At 42.2% G+C, this 6206-nt stretch overlaps 1 pseudogene; it reads left to right on the top strand.

Moving 5' to 3' along the window:
- The first annotated feature begins 1419 nt into the window (after positions 1-1419).
- LOC114899300 lies at positions 1420-2063 on the top strand (annotated as a pseudogene).
- Positions 2064-6206: the final 4143 nt, after the last annotated feature.

Here is a 6206-nt window from a genome sequence, read left to right as displayed (position 1 = left end):
CCCAATCAGATTTACCTCCCCGAAACTGGGTAGAGGAGGATAGATGTTGTCCAACTTGCTTAGATTTAATTAGCACTTGTGACTTGCCCAAAACCTAGATCATGTTTCCCCTACATTTCATGTTATTCCCTAAGTTTTTCAAACCCAGGGCTAAGGGGTTTGCCAGGATGAGATTTTAAGTGCTCAAACAGGGGAAGTCCCTGGCAAACCATTCTACATTGAAATGTAAAGCATCCTAAATAACCCTGCCACTGCTCCCAGATACTAGTCTGTGCCAACCAGTGGAGAAAAGGCATTCTCCATTACTACCACGGCAAATGCTGCTGTACTTGCTTTGGCTGGTCCCTATCTTTTCCAGGCGCCACTCCCCTTCACCTGCTGGTGGACGCTTTGGCCAGCTGACAATGCAGATATTTTCAAACTTTAAGGTGAATAAAAATCATCTGGAGGGCCTGTTATAACAGAGATCACTGAGCCCCACCTGAGTTGCTGATTCCATAGGGCTGGGACAGGGCCCTAAAACTTGAATATCTGACACATTATTAGAGGACGCTGGTAAAGCTGGTCAGGTTGTTACCGAATGCAGGTTCGTGTGTCTGAAGCACAGTGAGGCCAAACAAACCTAAAAGTTGGAGTCTGGAGCAGAGAAAGGTTTATTGCAGGATCGAGCAAGGAGAGGGGTGGCCCGTGTTCCAAAAACCCCTGAAATCTCCAGAGGATTTCAGCAAAGCATTTTTAAAGGCCAGGTGAGGGAGGGACGTCCCAGGGAATGTGATCAGCTCGTGCACAATCCTTTGATTGGTTGATGTTGAGGCCACAGGGCAGATAACATCCTTAGGTGCCAGAAGGTCTGGGGGCTACGTGCTCATGATCATCAAGGAGTTAATTTCTTCCACTGGGTGGTGGTTTTCAGCATCTGAAAACTCAAGAAATATGCCTGAGATACTATTATCTGAGTACTTCAGAGAGGAACTACAGCAGACGATATAGGGGAAGGGTCTGTCCTAGGAAGGCCCCATAGGGTACTGCTTGGTTACAAGGTGACCATACGTTGAGAACTACTGCTCTAGTGGCTTGGAATGTTAAGAATGTAATAGAAGAATCCCTTCCCAGATCTAGATTCTAGTATCGCCAGCTATTTTGGTGGGGGGAAGGGTAAGTTTTGTCCTTTCTTGGACTTCTTGTTCATTTATATCAAAGCCTATTTGAGGCAGTGCGCTCGGCGGTCCTGCAGATCTGTCTTTTGCTTCAACAGTGCTTGGAATGAACAGACCCAGGGACGCTCCTTGCTCCAGCCCCCGACCACCCTTCAACCTTTCTTCCTGTCGCAACCTTTGGAATCAGCCACTCAGCTATCCTCAGCCTCCAGGACAGACCAACACCGTTTTTTTGAGATTAGCGCCTTATCACTGATCAACCATGAGTTCCCAGGTTCGTCGGAATTATTCCATCGAGGTGGAGGCCGCCGTCCACCGCCTGTTCAACATGCATCTGTGGACACTTACCTCTCTCTGAGCTTCTATTTCGACAGCAACAATGAGATTCTGGACAGTGTGGGCCACATTTTTCGCCAACTGGCTGAGGAGAAGTGTGAGGGTGCCCAGCGTCTCCTGAAAATGCAAAACCAGTGCTGCGACCGCGCCCTCTTCCAGGATGCGCGGAAGCCTTCTCAAGATGAGTGCGGTAAAACCCAGGACACTGTGGAAGCCGCCATTCTTAGGGAGAAGAGCCTGCACCAGGCACTATCAGATCTGCGCGCCCTGGGTTCCGCCCGCGCAGACTCCCACCTCTGTGACTTCCTGGAGAGCCGCTTCCTGGAGGAGCAGGTGAACCTCATCAAGAAGATGGGCGACCACCTGACCAACCTCCGCAGGCTGGCTGGTCCGCAGGCTGTGCTGGGCGAGTATCTCTTTGAAAGGCTCAGCCTCGAGCACAAACAGGAGTCTCTGAAGTCCAGCGGCCTCTGAGGAGCCCCTCTGGCGTCAGAGCTTCTGCCTGAAGCCCCGCTCTGCAGCCACTAGGCAGCTTTGTAACTGCCCTGGAGCCCTCTCCCAAGCCTTGGACCAAATGGAGACAACGCTTTTTGCAGAAGAAAACAAAAAAAGCCTATTTGAAACACAAACAGAATAAAGAGTAATAAATAAATATATATATATATTCATGTTCTTTTAACATATGAATTGCCCCACTTTATCTGTGTGAAATAAGTTTGTTCCCGTTATTGTGCTGGTTCTCAAGCTTTGCTGCTCGTATGAATTACCTAAAGAGCTTTTAAGAAAAACATTGGTGTCTGGGTCCCAGCCCCACAGATTTTGATTCAGTAGGTCTAGGGAGGAGCCTGGGCACGGGGAGGTCTCAGAGTTCCCCAGGTGATTCTAATGTGCAGCAATTTTGTGAACCACCTCTTGGCTTCAATCCAGCTAGTGATCAGATATTAAATCTAAGACACATGGGCTAGTGCGTGAGCTCTGTTGCTAGGTGTATTCCATTTTCTTCCTCCTGGAAGATTCGTGCCAGGGAAAATGATTGATAGTTGTGTTACTTCTCTGAAATGGATTGAAATTTCCAATTAGCGTGAACAGGGGAGGGTGAGTGGGTGAATGCAATAAGGTGTATCATTTACGTATTGCCCTGTGTGTAAAAGGCTTTTGCAACTGAGGTCTGCCCTACTTTTCATGCTAATGGTAATGCTTGTCCTCCTAATGCAGCTGTAAACTTTATAAGCCCATAGGTAGACAGCATTACAAAATATTTACCCCTCCCCACTGGCCCACTCTCAAGCTTCACTCCCCTTCCCCAATACACAAATGTACATCAATGCGCTTGAGACCAATATCAACATATTGACCTTCAATTCTTCTACTTTGCAGCTTCCCTCTTATCAGGAGATGTCAGCATTTAGTGCAAGGACAAATGCTTGCCTCCTGGTGAATAATGTAGACAATGCCTCCAAGAGACAAATAGCCCTTAGGGAGGGGGAAAAAGTCTTTCAAAAAGGTTGATGCCCAGAGGAGGCATTTCCAGTCATCTCAGCTTAGAGGTCAAATATCCAAAATAAAAAAAGGTTAAAAAAAAGAAGAAGAAAGCAAGGAAGAAAAGAAGGAAACAATTTTCTTATCTCATAGTAATAAGGCAGTTTTCCTTAAAAAAAAAAAGACTTAAGTCTTAAATTCTCTTTCCTAATCAAAATGTGCTTTTCCGTCTTTAGACTATTCCTCTTATATCCTGTATTATTCATGATGTGTAATTTCTTGAAATAGCACATGGCTGAAAACAGAAGCTAACCTCTTGTCCACTATGAATTAAATCTTCTTTTCCTAGGACCCGTCTACGATGTACAATTTGGGGTTTGCCAACATAATTATTTTCTCTGAAATAAGTTACAGCATTTTACCTTTTCAATATATAGTTATACAATATATTGTTAACACAACATAGTTATTATAGTCAATATAGTAAATACAACTATAACACACGTGATATGATGTCACTTTGGTGATTTTCTTCATCCATGTAATTCTGAAATTTGACAGTATAGTTTTCATATTCTAATGAGCTGAGTATTACCTTTGCAAGGATAGAAAAATAAAATAAATTCATAATGTTCTTGTGTGGTTTGCCCCTGGGGTGGATTACCATAATGGGGGGATACTTGAGCCTTTCCCCAAGTCATTAAAAAACCTCCAGCGAGCAGCCCCTTGTCCTCTCCAGGGAGTGGGGGGAAAGGATCTTTAATCATAATAATCCTGGGGGGAGAAATCTCGGAAATAAGACATCTGCTTCTGTGCCTTGTTGTTTTGCAGAATAGCAATGATTGCTTTAGCAGCTTCTATTGCCATGTGTGTACAATAAGTAAATGAACATAAAATTGAATGAACGCATAAAAGAAGGATAAACCCACCCAGCGTAACAAATCCACTCTCTCACCTGCTGTGCCCAGAAACATGAAAGAAAGAATCACGGGATCATAAGGATTAATAAAATAACAGTCTCTCTTAACAATATTGACAGGAGGTATAAGGATAATTTGTCTGATGTGGGACCAACAGCTTAACTGCTTAATTCTTTTTTTTTTTTAAGGGCAACTCATTCATTTATAGTTTAAAGATTGCAAGACAACATCTGAACTTCTGTAGCACAATTTAAATGTTTTACTTTTTTGATAAAGCAGAGTATAATAGAAAAAACAATTAGTTTCCAGTAATATCTACATCTCTATTCAGAATAATGTCTTCCACAGACATGTTACCTGGAAACAAAAGCCTGTTACAATAAGCAAAGCTTCAACAGAGCTGCTACTTTTCGGGCCAGGGAAAGGTTCATCCCTATAGGAGGAGGATGTGCTATGTAAAATGGCTGCAAGGTCACAGCCTTGAGGGCGTTGGAAGTCTATTATCCTATCCCACATTAAGTAGTTTGGTGAACTTCAAACGTCCCTTCATCTGCAACCAAGCTGGCAAACTTTAACTGATATTTCAAGCAGATAAAAAATAAATTAAAAGAAATCCCTACACTGATGTTCCTTGATTTACACTTTAAATGGTTCATTAACATGTAATTCTGGCTAAGAATTACATTTGAGACTCCTTGCTCAGATTTTGGTTAACAGTACAAATCTTTCAGAAATTCAAGTTCTTATTAATCAATAATTTGTCAGCTAGGATACATTCAGGCATCAGCTGCAGCTACAGAATAGGTGCACTGCCTCAGCGCTGTGGAGAGACATAATCCAGAACGCTACTAGCAGACAAAACATCTGTTACTAGACAGCACAGGTGCAGTACAGCAAGACAAAACCATATATTCATATGTTCGCTTGTTTAAGCCTCAAGCCCTCGATCCTTTGTTGAAATACAATAATTTCATTCCGATGGTTTTCAATACCAAAAACTCAACCTCCAGGAGGGCTAAAGTCTAATTTGTACTCCAAACCAAGTAGCAGTGCAGTTCACTACTACTGAGGCTGAATCCATAAAGACTTCAAGACCACGTCCAGAAGACAAGTTATTATATATAATACCCTAGAAGGTCTGAAGCATAATTATCATATACATAGCTGGTCCTTCAGAGCTTTTTACCTATAACATGTTTTTTGATGAAAGTTATTTAATGTACTGGAGATAACTGTGACTTACAGATCAAATATTTGAATACTTATACTTACCTGGGATATCATTTCTGCTGAAAGAAAAAGGAAGAACAGGACTCACTAAAAAAAACCAAACTTTAGCAATGAAAGTAAAAATCTTATCACACACTATCACTTTTGGAAGCAGCATAGAGGGGCAGTCAACGGTAAAACACTGGTGAAATAGGTCAAAACTCTAGGCCAAAATCCATTATTATTATCATCAGTGACAGTACCACAACTGTGCCCTTCAGAATTAATAATCGCTCCTAAGAATCTTCATTTGGCACCAGATGATGCGTTTAAGAGAAACACTCTGGGGGGTTTTGAATCAGACTTGTTTTTTTGTTAGCAAAGTTACAGGAGAATTTTTAAAGTGGGGGGAAGGGAAGAAGGAAACGGACCAGGAAAAGAATTTAAGCCATCATCTATAAACCAACAAAGCACTGAGAGTTCCAAACATTATGTCAGAAACTAAAATGACTGATATAGGCTCAAGTGGTTTATCAAAACTATAAAAAGACTACACCAGCAAAGTCCCCATATCTGTAGAGTTCAGAAATTAAACAAGGAATATTTTAGCTTAAAACCTTATCTCAAGAGAATCATATACACTTCACATGAATAAAAATACCTGAAACCAAACATTTTTAACAGCTCCAATACCCAAAATATAAAGAAAAAATTTAATTCAGAAGACTCAATCAATCCATGATAATCACAAAACGGCTGGGCAATCTCTATCTCCCTTCCACACTAACCATCCATCCCATGGAAGACCAAGGGAGATCAGACCTTCCAGACTTACCTTCCAGACCTTCCAGACACCTGGCTGCTGCAAAATTCTATGGAGACTCCTTGTGGAACAGCAGGTTCCCATCTCTTGTGTCTCTCCCTATCATGATCATGCAGGAAGCAAGTCTGGCTGTGCAATTTCTTATCATTGTCTGTCACCCATCTGCAACATGGTATTGTACAGATAAGGAGAAAGTAGTTGCCTTTCCCCCAGAAGGTTGAGGCTCAGGTACAGTGGTAATTCTCCTGTGCACACAGTCATTATTTAGGCCGACTCAGTGAC

Source organism: Monodon monoceros, unplaced genomic scaffold, assembly GCF_005190385.1.
Source record: "Monodon monoceros isolate NGI ecotype Baffin Bay Population unplaced genomic scaffold, NGI_Narwhal_1 Super_Scaffold_18, whole genome shotgun sequence".
Taxonomy (NCBI): Eukaryota; Metazoa; Chordata; class Mammalia; order Artiodactyla; family Monodontidae; genus Monodon; species Monodon monoceros.
Note: the sequence above shows the minus strand (reverse complement) of the source record. Positions and strands in the feature narration are given on the sequence as shown.